The sequence below is a fragment of the Prionailurus viverrinus genome, chromosome B2, assembly GCF_022837055.1.
Source record: "Prionailurus viverrinus isolate Anna chromosome B2, UM_Priviv_1.0, whole genome shotgun sequence".
Taxonomy (NCBI): Eukaryota; Metazoa; Chordata; class Mammalia; order Carnivora; family Felidae; genus Prionailurus; species Prionailurus viverrinus.
The window spans coordinates 40,465,833-40,482,630 of NC_062565.1; the positions used below are offsets into that span (position 1 = coordinate 40,465,833).

Sequence of the window (16,798 nt, forward strand, 5' to 3'; positions counted from 1 at the left end):
ATGCCAGAATTTAAGTTCTGTGTCTTAATACCTCTATTTTTATGTCTCGCCCTCCCTTCTCCACTGTTCCATGACCAGTGTTGGGCCCAAAGCAGATCCACTCAGTGTTCACAGAATTCGGCAAACAAGTTTGTCAAACATGAGTGCTGTGTGCCTGGCTAAGGACCAGGAGGTGAAGGAGACACTCCTCTTTCCAGGAAGCTGGTGAAGCCCAGGGTTAAGCCTTGGATGCCAGCTTAAGATTGTCCCCAACAGTGCCCAGGTGTCCTCCAGCCCCGGGTGGAGGACGACTGCGGGGAGGTGCTGATGGGAGGGCAGCAGGACAGACACCCAGCGTCATGCGGGTGAGCTGGACTAACGCTACCGGGCAGATGGGAAGGAAGAATGATAAAGATAAAGAAGAATGGTAAAGAAAGATAACAGCTAACACGCATGTGATGCTGACCTCGGGCCACGCACAGTGCCAAGTCCTTTACACGCCCCTCACGCAACCCCCCCCAGGTGGGAACCTGCACCCATCACACTTCACTACCCTACCCATCTCCCACTGACACCCTGTGACAGCATTCTCAGATGTGCCCCCTATGAATCTCTCCGAGACTCTCTTCAGGATATACACCCAGGAGTTCAGAATTCCCCTTCTAGTAAGCTGGTTACAGACAACAGATGGACACATCCAAACAACCTAGACACAAGCATACACACTGTGGCATTGTATTGAATAGCCAAAGATCGACATCATCTCAAATGCCAATCACTAAGGGAGTGATTAAAGATAATTAAGGAATAACCACACAATGGAATACTATGCAGCTGTTAAAAAGAGCAACGAAACTCTCTGCGAACTGATATGGAAAGCTTTCCAAAGTTAAAATAGAATATACATATAGGGGCGCCTGGGTGGCTCACTCGGTTAAGTGTCTGACTTCAGCCCAGGTCACGATCTCGCGGTTCGTGAGTTCGAGCTCTGTGTTGGGCTTTCGGAGCCTGGAGCCTGCTTCAGATTCTGTGTCTCCCTCTCTCTCTCTCTCTCTCTCTCTCTCTCTCTCTCTCTGCCCCTCCCCTGCTCACACTCTGTCTCTCTCTCAAAAATACACATTAAAAAATTTTTAGAGAAAGGAATATACATATATATATGTAAATAGTTGATCCTCATTATTAGCAGTAATATGTCCTGTGAAGTCACGAACAGTGTACCACTGCTTCCAGAAGAAATATGAGGTTAGGTTCCCGTGAGCCTCTGATCACAACCTTGTTTTATGTGTGTTTCCGTTGAAAGCTACCTTATTTAATATATATATTACTGATTCATAAGCAATGAACTCACAGCTGGCAGCACTTTCATTCTTATTTAAATAAAGCTTATCTCACAAGTATTTTCCCCATAAGCCACACGCAACCTCCTTGCACTTCGGAGCGCTGGACAGCACATCGGCACCACGCCTGGGGGCCATTTTAAACAGTGACATCAACAGGAAGCACAAGAATGTGAAAAACGTGGCACCAAACAGACTGGGAAAAGGACACCTGTTTGCAGCACAAGAGCCGAAACAGGAAGGCAATGCACCACGCAGGTCAACCTCAGCCGGGGACGCGTGTGGGGCAAATCAAATGTTCCACTGCTCTGTGCACGTCCGCCAATGACTTCGAAAGTGCCGCGAGTATGGACTTGGGGGTTGCAAATAAATTTGAGAGAGTAGGAGACTTTGCAAACATGGAATCCGTGAATCATGAGGCCCGACTTATATTCACGGCTGGTTGCTGGGCATCAAGACAATCTGGAAGGATCCAAGAAACCGGTAAGAGTTGTACTTGGGGTGGGGTAGGGATGGGAGGGGCTGTGTCCGGGCTGAATGGGAAGAGAGTGGGAAGGAGACTTCATTTTATAACTTTTTATATTTCTCTCAATTACTAAATCATGGGATGCTATTACCTCTTCAAAAACAAACAGACAATAAAACACTGAAAAACCTGCACGGACACTTACAAGCCCTGCATTCATACCTTAACATTTTATGGTTTTTAAAAAAAATTATTTAATGTTTTTATTTATTTTTGAGACAGAGAGAGACAGAGCAGGGGAGGGGCAGAGAAAGGGGGAGACACAGAATCTGAGGCGGGCTCCAGGCTCTGAGCTGTCAGCACAGAGCCTGATGCGGGGCTCAAACTCATGAGATCATGACCTGAGCTGAAGTCGGACACTCAACCGACTGAGACACCCAGGTGCCCCTTAAAATTTTATGTTAGCTTCAAACGCAAATATCTTACTAATCTTTTGAGGTGGGGTCCAGGCCTTTGGGTGTGGATCTGTGGACGAGAGCTCTGCATTTGTCCTTTCTGCATAAATCACCCCAGGATGCGTGCATAACCTGTCACTTTCTAGTCCGGTGTCTGTAAAAAGGAGCTGAAAACTGAGGACGCCAGTCAAGGAGCCACGGTGTAGACTCCTCTAACAGAAGCGTTTTCTTTCTCCACCTAGCGCGGGTCTCCAGCAGTTGTCGTGCACACACCTGAGCAGGGGTTTTCTTTGGGTGGCTTGCTTTTATAAATTCTTCCTAAAGCGTTCACTTGCCTTTTCACAGAAACCGCATTTCTATTTCTTTTTGGTTTTCAGAGGTCATCAGCTCACGTCACATTTCATCTACGCAGTTACGGAACTGAGTACAACTGTTGGAAGCAGGTGCCCGTGTGGCCCCAACCACACCTGTGAGGGAGGGGGCCGTGTGGGTGGTCTGGGGGGCGGGGGGAGAAGGGCAGGTGCCAATCATTAGGTGAAGGTCATTGTAGACTGCATCACTTGTGTGTGAATGTGCCTTGTGAACCACAAAAATGCAGTATGTCGCTGAACCACACCTTTGTGCATTATTCTTTGTGCATTTTACATGTCAGCTCTGTCCACGGGTCTGACAGACTCTCTGGGGGCAGAGGGCTGGTCCTCGTGGCACTCATAGGGGTGAGGTAGGCCCTCAGGGAACAGTTTCTGGAAGCCAGATGCCTTTTTCAAAGGCCTTCAAGGTAGGATTTCTGACAGAGGACATGTAGCCATCACATTTGAAGGTAGAGGAAAGGCAGGTCTATAAGATCTCCTGAAGTGCCCTACTAACCCGCAGAGAAGCTATTTGGGACATAAATCCTCAGTGTGAGCGCCCCCCGGTGCTCCTGGCTGAGGAGAATCCCCTTATGGGGGAGAGGTGGCACCCCCCCCCCCCACTGGCAACAGGGGCAAAGCGCCAAAATCCGTGACCTGAACCCAAAAGGCCTTTGTCTCAGCAGTTGACTCTCTGTTTCGCAGAGAAAATGGAGATTGGAGGCATTTACTCCCTCTGCTTCCTGGGCCCCACATGAACTTTCACCCCTCTACCCTTGCCCCAACTCTTTTCACTCGTCTTAAGTACCAGAAGGGCCTGAATCAGAAACCTGGGACCCCCAAGAGCCCAGTATCCCCTTACTTCCAATAGGTTATCAATTCCTGTCGGCCTCTCTTCCATGGCCTTGCCTGACCATCTTCTCCTGTCACTCCCCTGCCAAGTCATGGCTGGCCTCGCTCCCTCCAGCCCACTTTCCCCCCAGGAGTCCTGTCCACGCCACCCCTCTGCCCGAAACCTCCAGTGTCCCCCTGGTCAACAGGAGAAGATTCCCAACAGCTCAGCCTGGCACACGGGGCCCTCACAATTTGGCCTCACCTACCTGTGCAACGATTTGCCCATCCATTCACCCATACACATCCTGAGCACCAGACCTATGGAGCTACTCCGAGCTTCCAGAACACTGGTCCCTCTGCCTGAAATCACTTTCTCTCATCTTCCACCTTCTCAGACTACAAGTTCCTGCTCAGACTTAACATCTTTTATGAAAACTTCCCCTGACTCTCAGCCATGCATTATAACAAAAAATTTATTGAGTGCCTACTATACACTATACAGAATGGGGGGTGGCTAACACAACTTGGTGTCAGCTCTCATGGGGCCTGCAATCTGGAGAGGCAGTGTCAGACACAGAAAACTGTAACTCTGTGACTGTGATGGATGTGATGGATGGCTATAATAACGGGCCGTGACCTCAGCAGAGAGGTCTGGGAAGGATCCTCTGAGGAAGTCACAGTGAGGTTGCAATCTGAAAGACGAGAAGGGTGTGGAAATGATGTGAACTGCCACGTTCCATACAGTCAAGAGCAGTATGGGCAAAGGTCCTGTGGCAGGTGGGAACATGGTAGACAGAAGGAACAACAACAACAAAAGGGCCAGAGTGGCTGAAATGCGGGATCAAGGGTCATGGTGATAAACCGGAAGCGGGGCAAGGGCCAGACCACCCAAGGTTCTTGAGGGTAAGGACTTTTATCTTTATCCTGAAAGTAATGGGGAACCATAAAAGTAGTTTGAGCAGTGTGTGTCTGTGTGTGTGTCGTCCAAGCATGTGTGGCTCACCAGATTTCCATCTTCAAAAGAACACAGTGTAGACCAGAAGTCAACAGAGTTTTTCAAAGTAAAGGGCCAGATAGAAGATATTCTTGGTGTTGCAGCCAGATGGCAAAACCAAGGCTATGATGTAGACACCTATGTAATAAAGGATATATAAATTTCTACAAATTTTTCAAGGAAGCTAAAAACATATTAATAATGGAGTACTTTTTTTTTTTTGTAATATAGATCTGTTAATGGGGAGAACGGAAAGATTTTTTGGAGGGATAACATTTTGCTTAATTGGGGTTCAAAGCCAGTGTTCCCGTATCATCAAGTGTTCATGGGCCATACAAAATCAGGCAGCGGCGGATTTGGCCCACGGACCACAGTTTGTGGATCTGTGGAGCAGATGTGGACTGGAGATGGGTGAGTGGGGATACAGGAGGGACCTAGTTCTATGGTGGTCCAGGCCAGGCGGCTCGGATGTGAGTAGTGACAGAGGGGTATTTGGGGGTGAACGTGACAGAACTTAGTGATGGATGGGTACAGGGGGGCCGGAGGGGGAGGTGTCAGGATGGCGCCCAGATGTCAGGTTTGCACCTGTGAAGACGGGGAGTACTGTGAGAGTTCAGTTTTGTTTTGAGACCTACAACAGAAGCTGCCACTGAGGCAGCCGGACCGACGGCTCCCAGGCTGGGAGGTCTGTGAGTTCTGCGAGAGCGCAGAGCGGGGCTTGAACTGGCAAACCGTGAAATCGTGCCTGAGCGGAAGTTGGACGCTTAGCCAACTGAGTCACCCAGGCGCCCCTAAGGAGTGCCTCATCAACTCCGTCTTCAGGGACCAGCATAATATGTGGTACCCATGGGCACTAAGGACATGAGAGAGGGAGACAGGGAGGGGGGAAGGGGAGAACTTCTGTTCCTACAGGATAACATGGAGGAGACCCCCTCAATTCACAAAGGAATCCTTCTCTGAAGAGCAGACCATGTCCCACGGCTAACCTTCCCAAGAGCTGCTTTTGATAAGGGTCACTGGACCCCCCCCCCCCGCCCCAGTTACGTTAAATCATCCAAGCGTGTGAGCTCACACACACATTTATACACAAATCTCCTCCCCACCAACCCTTGCAACATGATTTGTGGTGATAGTGTATTAATAACACACCCATCAGCTGTCAGTTCAACATGTCTAAATATTATGCTCCATCACCCAGAACATCATTTTTTTAAATTAAAAAAAAAAATGAAGTGGCAATTCCACTCACAGCAAGGAGGGTAGAAAGGAAAAAAAGCTACAGGTTAAAGAAAATCAATTTTTTCTCTTTTCCTTGCCCCCCCCCCCCCAAATAAAATAAGCTTGTGGTTCCATTTCTTTGACAGCCCTGGGATGAGGTCAATGCTGAGATACAGAGTGGCCTGGCCTGATGACCATGGGGCGTGTTTGCAGGTATCTGTAGAGCTCAGAGCAGACGGGTCCCCTGGTCCACAGCCACAGATCATCTGGGCTCCAATGTGGAGCCTGTGACAGGGACATCAAGGAGTTCACAGGAAGGTGTGCATTCTGGAAAGCAGTGAACAAAGCACAGACATGTATTTTTGTCCTCAATTTTGTTTTGTCCTCACAACAATTTTGTTTTGTCCTCACAACAAACCTGTGAGGTTAGAAGTGTTTTTCCCTATTTAAAAGACGAGGGGATTAATATGGAGGGGATAATCTGCCCCAGGTCACACAATTAGTGACAAAGGTCTGGGCCTCCAGCCCTCTGACGCCCAAGGATGAGGCTTCCTGTGATCTTCTGCAGTGTCCCTGGTTCCCCATCACAGATCTGATTAGCATGAAGCTACTTTCCTAGTTGGAGCCGTCCAGCTTTCTCTTTGACTTCCCGAGGGTCAAAGCCAGTTTTACCACAGTACAGACGTGCCCTGGGAATCTGGCCACCAGCACTTAGCAACCTTCAACCCTCCAACACATGGCCATGAACTTGGAAGCGCTGGAAAAGAAGCTGATGCACTTTAGACCAAAAAAACCTATTTCGAGTCCGAAAGGGATAAGCTCCAGCTATCCGGAAATTTTTTTTTTTTTTTTTTACTCCTCGGGAACTTCTCCCTGGAGAGACACAAATGGCAGGCAGTTTCCTCACAGAAATGCCGAGACCGCTGTTCTGGAGTCAGAAGACCAGAGGTCAAATCCTAAGCTCCCATTGGCAAAGTAAGAACCCAGACCCAGCAGGTTGGTCTTGTCTTTTTTTATTTTCTATTTTTTTTTGGCGGGGGTGGGGGTGGGGGGGTGGGGGTGGGGGTGGGGAGAGCAGGTTCAGTTTCGACATCTGTAAAGGAGGGATAACAATACCTACGGTTCCAGTTTTTTGGTGAAGATTAAACCAAGAGAATGTACGGGACATGCATGGCACCCAGTGAGGACTCACGGAGGCTCACCACCTGGGGTGGGGTTCCTGTTGTTTTGTTATGACTTGGGTACAGTTTAGATCGGGCCCAATGACTCAGTCAGGATTGAATTGGTGTGGTTATTCGTTTCCTGGGCAACCCTGAGCCCTCCCTTTGTTTCAGTTAGCAGATTGGTGCTCAGGGGCAGAAGCTGCCAGAAGTGGACACGATAAGGAAGAGAGAAACACTGTATGAACCGTCCGCTGGGAAACCTCCGCAGTCTGGGGCCCTCTGGTGCAGGGACTAACAACCGTATTTACCCCACTACCCACTACATCCGGGTTCATTCACCTTCCTCCCTAATGAAGATGGGGAGACACCATGGAAAGCCTCACCTTGCATTTAAAAAAAATTTTTTTTTAATGTTTGTTTATTTTTGAGAGAGAGAGAGAGAGACAGAGTGTGAGCGGGGCAGGGGCAGAGAGAGAGGGAGACACAGAATCCGAAGCAGGCTCCAGGCTCTGAGCTGTCAGCACAGAGCCCGACGCGGGGCTCGAATCCACAAACTAAGCCTCACCTTGCGTTTTAGCACGTCATGCACTAGGCAGAGAAATAAACCGAAGAACGTAATTGCTCACGTGACTTGCTCATTGTTGAGGGAAGATTTCTGGGCCAGGTGCGCCCCTGCAAGACAGGCCTTCGGCCCCCCATGGGTCAGTGAAACTCAGGAGGTACCTGAGAGGGACTCTGACTCAGTCCAAGTCCTCCCATGTGGTTACTGGTAATGAAGGAGGTGCCCTGCTCTCTGGGGTCTAGCTCTCAAGCAGTTCAAGACCCCAAGAAGAAAAGACAAGTAATTATTTAGTGGCCATCTAAAGCTTAACAATATCTGTGGGTATCATTAAAGAAGAAAGGGTGTACCTGTTACCCATAAAGAGTCATTTCATTCCTGCCATGATACCAGATAAGGAGACAGTCTACTTCCTTTCCTGTTTCAAGAGGGCCCCCAGCTCTCAGATTCCTGGAAACCGTCAGTAACTCTGTCCCTAGCTGCAGTTTCCTTACTTTTAGTCACAGCCTCTGGGCCAGCCTCAACAACGGTCCCTTTAAGGAAGTTGGGACACACTGTGTGGCGGGGCTGTCCCAGGGAAGCAGGCCCGGGGTGGCTTCGGTGGCCCACATCTGCCACCTGATCCGGTGGGAAAATGAAAGCTTCCCCAGCAGAAGCACCAAACTCTCTCAGAGCTCATGCCAAGGCAGGTGTTCGCGAAGGAAAAACGAGGCCAACCTAAGCTTCAGTGTGTGGAGGGCACTCTCACATCCATTATTTTTCTGTGAGGCAGGCCCCGCAGGAGGCCGCATTCCCATTCTGAGCTAAGCTGTGGAGGAAGAGATTTCCAAAGGATCCCCCATGCCAGTATGAGAAAACCTGAGGGACTCGAAAGCAGAGGCCTCTGGTCCCAGGCCAAAGGGCCCCCTAGAGACCACAAAACCACTGCCACTAAAATGAGACTAGGGCACCCACGTGACTTGAACGTCCTCCAAAAACACTAACAAGGAGGCATCATGAAAGTGCAAAAAACCCAAATTCCTATTTATTTCTATTCCATCGATAAGTGTCCCAGCCTTCTCTCAATAGCTCCTATTTTGTCTGCCTTCTTTCCCGCCTCCCCCCCTCCCCCCCCATTGTTGGTCTTCTGGACCTAACCCAAGTCTCCCCTCTCCGTTTGATTATGTGCACATAGATTATCTCCCTCTTCATGGGACACTCACAGGAAATTTAAACATTCTCAGACGGGGTTCTTTTAAGCCCACTTCCCCTGCCCTCCACCCCCACCCCCCACTCGGTTGCTGCGTATTCAGGAAATGCAAACCCAATATAAAGATAACCCGGACCAAACAGAAAAGGAGACTGGCCCTGTGACCTTGTTGGGCAAATGACTTCCCCTCCCTGCATCTCAGACTCAGCTTCCGCAGAACAAGGAGGCTGGGCCTGATGGGCTGCAAGGAGGTCCCTCCGGCTCTGACCTGCGAAGGCTCAGATGGCTGAGCCTCGCTAGCCCCTGCCTGGTCCCGGGGACACACAACAATCCTGAGTCAGGATACTGAGGCAGTGGGGTTTTCTACCACCTCACACTACCAGTAAGCATCCTAATCTACGGTGGGGAAAGAGCGATGGGAGCCAGGATGGGAGCCTGATTTCAGGCTCAGTTCTGCCATCTTTAGGAACAGGGAAGAGAGTGAGTGGGGGAGGGTACCTGAGCAGACTTAAGCTCCAGCTACAGGGTTTTAATTAAAAACAAAACCCAACAAACAAACAAACAAACAAACCCCAGAATGTATATGACTAATATAATAAAGATTTTAAAAATATTTTTAGAGGGGAGCCCACCCAACAGTGAGAAGGAACTAATGTCACTCTCCAGAGCAGCACTTAAAGACTCCGTTTAAGACATCTATCCATTGGGGGCGCCTGGGTGGCTCAGTGGTTAAGAATCTGACTTCAGCTCAGGTCATGATCTTGCAGTCTGTGAGTTTGAGCCTGGTATCGGGCTCTGTGCTAACAGCTCGGGGCCTGGAGCCTGCTTTGGATTCTGTGTCTCCCTCTCTCTCTCTCTGTCCCTCCCCTGCTCTCTCTCTCTCTCTCTCTCTCTCTCTCTCTCTCTCTCTCAGAAATAAATAAACATTAAAAAAAAAAAAGTCATCTATCCATTGGCTTTTAGTGCCCCTGCCAGCATAGGAGTCCTTTGCCTGGGGCTCCTCTGGTCTCTGTATCCATAATAATCCTGGCTCCCCAAACTCCCCCCAAACTCCTAGACAGCCCCAGACATAATGTGTTGAACTTCCTGGTTCTGGAAAACGGCCTCCATGACTGCACCTAGAATAAACCCCTTGTTTCCCTGTGCGGGGCTGACAAACAGAACTTGGGCTGGGTTGTCACCCAATGAAGAATATTTCATCTACCAGTTGAGCTCTCCCTGGGCAAAGACGGTTGGATGGTATAAGTAATCAATCTTGGCTCACGGCTCTGAGTAACTCGAATGGAGGAGGGACAGGAAGCATGAGTCATCATGGGGAGAGAGCTGTTAATAGACTTTGAGGTTTGCAGGCAGGGGTGGGGTTAGGCCTGGCCCCTCAGCTGGGTGGAGCATATCTAGGACATCATCTTGGGAGTTGTGGAGAACAAAGAAGCCCCTCTCTAACCATAGCAACATCAGCGCCCAGGCTCCTAGAACCTGCATCCTTCTAGATAGTTGAGCAACACCTGGAAAAGGAAGACAAGTAGTTGACTCCAAGTAAATCGCTGATACTTACAGACTGCATTTTTAAAGAAAGTTGCCAATCACTGTTTTACAACAGTGAGCTGAGGACCTAGAGTCAACTGAAGCATTTGTTAGTGAGACAGAAGCCAAATGCTAATCCACCCAAGACCACCATGTTCATTGGCCACGACTGGTCAAACACACTTGGGAAGCTTGGTGAAACACAGTCAAACATTGACTGCAGGACTTCTCAGGGCTTTTGATATGCTAGTGGATGTGGCTCTCCGAGAGGAGCCAGCCAGAAGCACCGCACTGAGTCTCACTGGCTCATGAGAACACCCATCTCTGTTCACGTTGGTTCTACACCCAGCTGCCTCACTCTACCTGCCCCATCGGGCCAGCTCCAGTCTGCCTGCTCCAGCCTTCCTTGGCCACTCAATAGGATACAGTGCTGTCCCCCCATGGCAACCCATTCTGTATACCCAACACTTAATCTCATGAAGATGGTTTATCCTTTATGTCTGCTTTTGGTCATAAAGTCTTTTCAAATAAACAGACTCTATTTTTTAGAGTAGTTTTAGGGTCCCACCAACTCTATGCGTTTTTTTCTTATGCCACTTGCCTACTGTATAAAGCCTACGGTCACTATGAGTAGCAGACGCTGAATAAAGTCATTGCCTGACAGATCTCAAATCAGGAAGCGATATAAATCTGAGAGTGATATAAAGCCACTTAATAGAAGGGAGTGTGTGAAATAAAGTGTCACGCCGGCTATAAGGATGAAAGTAAAACGGACAGTGAGGGCCACCTCTCTCTCACCCTCGCTGGACATGTGTCCAGTGGATTGGTTGTGCCCTCCCTTGATCTGGGGGGTCCACAAAGGAAAAGTCCCCAGTCCGCAAGGGAGAAGCGTCATGAGGCCCCAGCCCCCTCACGGTTCCATGACAGAGGGCACATCTTGGAGGAAGGACCGAGATTGAGTATCTCACTTCCAGAACCCTTGGTTTATATCCTCTGCAAATACTGGCCAGACCAGTGTAGGCTCTGTTTTCCCTCATACTTTCTTTAAAAAATACCCCACTTTGAAGAACATAATGGTGAAGCTGGGAATCCCACACCGCCCCTAGATTTCTGCCGCCATTTTCATCATGTTTCGTAAACCAGCTTTTGTCAACTTAAAAGTACCACTGAACGAAAGCTTGGGCCTTGAAGGGATCTGTCTCAGTCATAATAATATCGACTACCACAGACTCAGTGCTGAGATGCTCCAAGTTCCTGTCACCAGCTCAACGTGCACAGTCTTACTTAGTCCTTGAATAGGTCGGTCTATTGTCCCCCTGTTACAGATGAAGAAACTGAAGCTCAGAGACCCCGAGCTAGTAAGTGGCAGAGTGAGGTTCAAACTCAGCTCTTTCTCCCTACCCCCAAAGCTCAAAAAGCCTACCCACTGTGCTCTGTGGCCTCTCCTCCAACGAACGGCACATACCAAGAGACGGAAAAGCCGACAGCAGAAAGGGTGGGGGCAGGGGAAGAGGAGGGAGGAGACTGGGAAGGAGAGAGTGGCATGCAGAGGAGAGGAAGCTGGGATTTGGAGGAGACGCACATGTGTCTGGCACTGGAGCCAGGAGGCCTTTGAGGAGTGGGAGTGAAGCGGGAAAGTTGCTGGTGACTGCTGGAGGAATAGGCCACAAAATACGCAGAAGCCATTTCCTCTCTCAAGGAAGATAAACAATAGATTCGTAAACAAATTTCCCAAAGCTGTTCAGCTATTTAAAGCATTCTGGTAGGGACTCCTTATCCCTTGTGAGCATAAAGTTCATCCACCAAAAATGGTCAACAGTTACCTTGGGGAGAGGGAAAGTGGGAAAGGGGGACAGGAGAGGACATACCTCACAATGCATCACCTGTTAGCCCCGTGACTGCAGCCAGTTACGTGCCCTCTCTGAGCCTTGGTTCACTCTTCTGTGAACAAGGACTAGTAGCTGCTGCCCCTCAGAGCTATGGTGGAGAAGAAAGAAGATATACTTTCTGGCAATATGGCAGTCCAGATGCCCTCTTGACCTTCCCTGTCGAAACAACTGACATGCTGGATAAAATGTAAAGTAGAAGAAATGTATACACATCACCGAGCTGTGCTAATGGAAGGATTCTTCAAAGACCAAAAACAAACCCAAAGCAGCAACCCTCAGAAGTGGGCTAGCAGCAAAGCTGACTTTTGCTCTGAGGGTTCCCGTCGAACCCTAGAGATTCTATGTTTGCCAGGAGAGCTGCACAGGGCTCAGGGGCCAGAAGAAAAAAACCTAGTTCCTCCATAAAGTTGGGGTGGAAGGCCCCACCCTCAGGGAATAAGAAATAAATGCACAAACACAGAAGGGGACTGCAAGGAAACCTGACCTTGGGCTGGTAGAATGGGAGACAGATCTCTCCCGGAAATCTGTAACCACAAGCTGGACCTCACACAGGTTTGGAGTTTGAATTGATGCTTCTTATGTAGCTAGAGAAGTCTTCGGCAGAAAATCAATTTAAAGTGATTTCTGGATGTTAGTGCCCTGCAAGCAATTAGCAGAAATTAATACAAATTCTCTCTGGAAAAGTCAACACCAACGAATACCTCAAGTAATTCTTCAAGTTGCAAGGAAAACGAGCAGTGCACAGGAAACAAGGCGCCATGAGTACTGATCAGCAGAACTAGACCCCCAAGCATTTCAGAGTCTGGAATTACCAGACACGAAATGTTACGATGTCCAAAGAGCTACCCGAATATATTAAAGAAATAAAAAAAGAAGTTTGCAAACATGAGCAGGAAATAGGAGACTAGGAAAAAAATCACCAAGCAGATCTGAAGTATAATGAACCAGAACTTCTAGGAACGATAAATGAAAGTATCAAAAAGAAAATGGATGGAATCAGTGGGTGGATTAAACAGCATTTGAATCACAGAATACAGGAGTTGGATGGAAGGCAGATGTGAAGTAATTATTGAGTTCAGCCCAGAGAAAAAGAGAGGTTAAGAGATACAGAGAGCAGGGGCGCCTGGGTGGCTCAAGTCAGTTGGGCATCCAACTTTGGCTCAGGTCATGATCTCACGGTTTGTGAGTCTGATCTCTGCCTCTGAGCTGTCAGCACAGAGCCTGCTTCAGATTCCGGGTCTCCCTCTCTCTCTGCCCCTCCCCACTCACGCTCTCTCTCTCAAAAATAAATAAATGTTAAAAAAAAAAAAAAGATACAGAGAACAGAGTGAGAAGGCCTAACATAAGTCTAATAGGAGTTTCAGAAGAAGGTATCAGAGGGAACAGAAAAGAGGCAATATTCAAATAAATGAAAGGTGAGAAACCTCCAGGACTATTAAAACCAAAACCAAACAGACAGACAAAAACCGTTGTTTTTAACCCAGCCAGAGAGAAATGCCAGGTCACTTATAAAGGAACAGCAATTACACTGAAGGCCGACTTTCTCAACAGCGATCTCAAGGCCAGAAGCAGTGAAATAACGGCCTCAATGACCTAAGAGAATATATTCAGTAAAGGTACCTCTCAGAATGGAGAGCAAAATAAAGACATTTATTTTCAAGCCAACAAAAGCCCCAAAACCAAAGCAAACTGGAAAAAATCTTTGAGAATTTACAACCAACAGGCTCTCACTAAAGGCTGATGCTAAAGTATTTATTTCATGCAGAAGGAAAATGACCTCAGATTCATGAAACAAGGGTAAGAAAAGATAATGATAAGTATGTAGATACATCCGTATCAACACTTACTATATAAAACAACGATGTCTGACTGGTAGGGGAAAAAACCAGGACAGAATGAAAACACAGCATAATAATTGTATAGGGGCACCTGGGTGGCTTAGTTGGTTGAGCACCCAACTTCGGCTCGGATCATGATTTTTCAGTTCCTGGGTTCGAGCCATCCTTCGGGCTCTGCACTGACAGCTCAGAGCTTGGAGCCTGCTTCAGATTCTGTGTCTCCCTCTGTCTGCCCCTCCCTGCTCACACTCTGTCTCTCTCTCTCCCCAAAATAAATAACCGTTAAAAAAAATTTTTTTTTAAATAATTGTAGGGGAGCCTGGGTGGCTCAGCCGGTTAAGCGTCGGACTTCGGCTCAGGTCATGATCTCATGGTTCGTGAGTTCGAGGCCTGCGTCAGGCTCTGTGCTGACAACTCAGAGCCTCTGGGGCCTGCTTTAGATTCTGTGTTTCTGCCTCTCTCTGCCCCTCCCCGACTTGTGCTCTGTCTCATGCTCTGTCTCTCAAAACTATATAAAATGTTAAAAAATAATAAAAGAATTGTATATAAATTGGGAGAGGCACTGAACTAGAATTGAACTACTGTCTGGTTCTTGCATTGTTGGGGAGGAAGGTAAAGACCCAGATTAATTTTAGCCTTCGGTAAGTACGCCAGTTACAACAGCTGGAGTAACTACTGAAAGATCAGAGTGTGTAACTTCCAAATAAGACGATGGAAAATGGAATGAGGGAGAAAAACACCTCAATCTAGAAGAAAGAGCAGAAAAAGTTGCAAGTATATAAAGGTGGTACAAACGTATCTGAATTCACCAATAATACACACGGATTCTAAACAGCACTGCCTTAAAACACGTAAAACAAAAATTTCAGCACTACAAGGAGAAACTGACAAATCCAATGGGAGATTTTTAAGATAATATCGATAATCGATAGAGTCACTGGACAAAAACAGGACGTATTATAGATGATCTGAAAAGTATAACAGACTAATTTATTTTGATGATCATATACAGAAAACTATATCCACTAATTATAGAATACACAGGTTTTTCAAGCACTCATGGAACATTTGAGAAAAAAGTTGAAAAGAGATAATCTATAAAAAAGGAGCACACAGAAGGGGTTCAGTGCTTATTTCAAACTCTCTCCAAGGATCCAAACCTATTCTGTCTTGATGTACTTCACGTCTAGCACAGTAACTGTCCCAAAGGAGGCTCTTTTTTTTTAATTTTTATTTTATGTATTTTTAAAATTTACATCCAAGTTAGTTAGCATATAGTGTTATAATGATTTCAGGAGTAGATTCCAGTGACTCATCCCCTATGTATAACACCCAGTGCTCATCCCAACAAGTGTCTTCCTTAATGCCCCTTGCCAATTTAGCTCATCCCCCCACCCACAGCCCTTCCAGCAGCCCTCAGTTTGTTCTCTGTATTTAAGGATCTCTTCTGTTTTGTCCCTCTCCCCGTTTTCATATTATTTTTGCTTCCCTTCCCCCCCGAGGAGGCTCTTTAAATGGAGTGAAGAAAGAATGATGAACGGAGGCTTCTCCGTTGAGTACGGCACAGGCTGGCGAGTGGCAGGGCCAACACGGGAGCCCTTTCCAACATGGAGAGGGACAAGAGGACAAGGTGAGTGGTGCCAGTCTCTAGGGAGAATGGATACAAGCAAGGAAAGCAAAGTCATGACAGCCATCTTCAAATGTGAAGAGAGTCACATGGAAGAGTTTCTGGAAGTCCAGTCTTTGTGGTTCCAAATGGCAGAGCAGAGAAGGGCAGACAGGAATTACAGAGAAGAATTTGTCCCAAACCAGGAAGAGTTTTTCAACCACTGCTCAACACTGGTTGGGAATTGGCCTGGGTGATCTTCTAAGACCCCTTATGACCCTATGTGGGACAGGAGTCTGTCTGGGATGTCTTGGGAGTCCCAGACCACGGAGCGACGGTCCTTCCAATGCCATTCTTCCAGAGATTCCTTCACCCAAATTTCCCTGGCTCTACAAGTCCTAAGAGATCTGCCAAAGGTCCCAGATTCAGGAGGTCGTAGAGGACTAATGAGAGCTTGAGGCCCTAAACACTCAATTCAGCGTCATTTCTGTTCCACCAATGGCCTGTCTATAACCTGCAATGGGCATGCTTTGCCCTGCCAGGCTGACATGTACTTTCTAAGGCTACCCATGTGCCAGTAAACCCCATTCTCCCAGCACAAGGTGCGAGATCACAAGAGCATAGAGAATTAGTTAGAATAACAATGCCTGAACCTTCCAGGAGAAGGGAAGGGAAGCAAGCTCACCTTGACCTCCGCAGCAGATGGTTGAGTTGGGGGCTTGGCTCTGGGGGCTTCTCCTGTGGCCGGCCAGTCATGCTGCTCTCATGCTGCTGGGCAGGTGGGAAGAGGAGGCCTGGTTCTGTAGGGGAAAAGAGCAGGAAAGATCACTCCTTCATCGTTCACTCCTAGCTCGCCATCACCAGCCTGCAGGGGATACCAACCAAAAGCCCAGGGAGTTCCTGAAGCTGGCCTCATTCACTCTCATGTCCTCGGGGAGCAGGCATGGATGAGACAAACATTTCCCGTGCCCCATAATGTGCCATGCGGGGGTATGAGGAACAAGGCGACAAAGATGAATTAGATGTATTCACTGCTCTCAAAAAACGGTTTAGCAAGAGAGAGAGGTTGGGGGGGGTGCACATTTCATTACAATATAATTTGGTAAGTGCTGTGATTTCCCCAAATTCATTCAACAGCCTACCTGTCCCACAGGGGAGCAGAAGCAGCCCAAGCATGCTCCGCACGAGACTTCCCAAAACACTTGTCAGGAAGGGCGAGGTGTCCCTGTTTTTGTTTTATTTTTTTTTTATTTTTTTTAACGTTTATTTATTTTTGAGACAGAGAGAGACAGAGCATGAACAGGGGAGGGGCAGAGAGAGAGAGGGAGACACAGAATCTGAAACAGGCTCCAGGCTCTGAGCTGTCAGCACAGAGCCCGACGCGGGGCTCGAACTCA

At 47.9% G+C, this 16,798-nt stretch overlaps 1 protein-coding gene across 19 annotated transcripts in view; it reads right to left on the reverse strand.

Moving 5' to 3' along the window:
* The window catches only part of TRERF1 (transcriptional regulating factor 1), a 211,686-nt gene that overhangs the window by 53,981 nt on the left and 140,907 nt on the right, over positions 1–16,798 (reverse strand). For all 19 annotated transcript variants that reach the window (XM_047858704.1, XM_047858711.1, XM_047858701.1 and 16 more), the window contains one exon: positions 16,087–16,201. The gene's annotated coding sequence lies outside the window, so the exon portion shown is untranslated. The remainder of the gene's footprint in view (positions 1–16,086; positions 16,202–16,798) is intronic.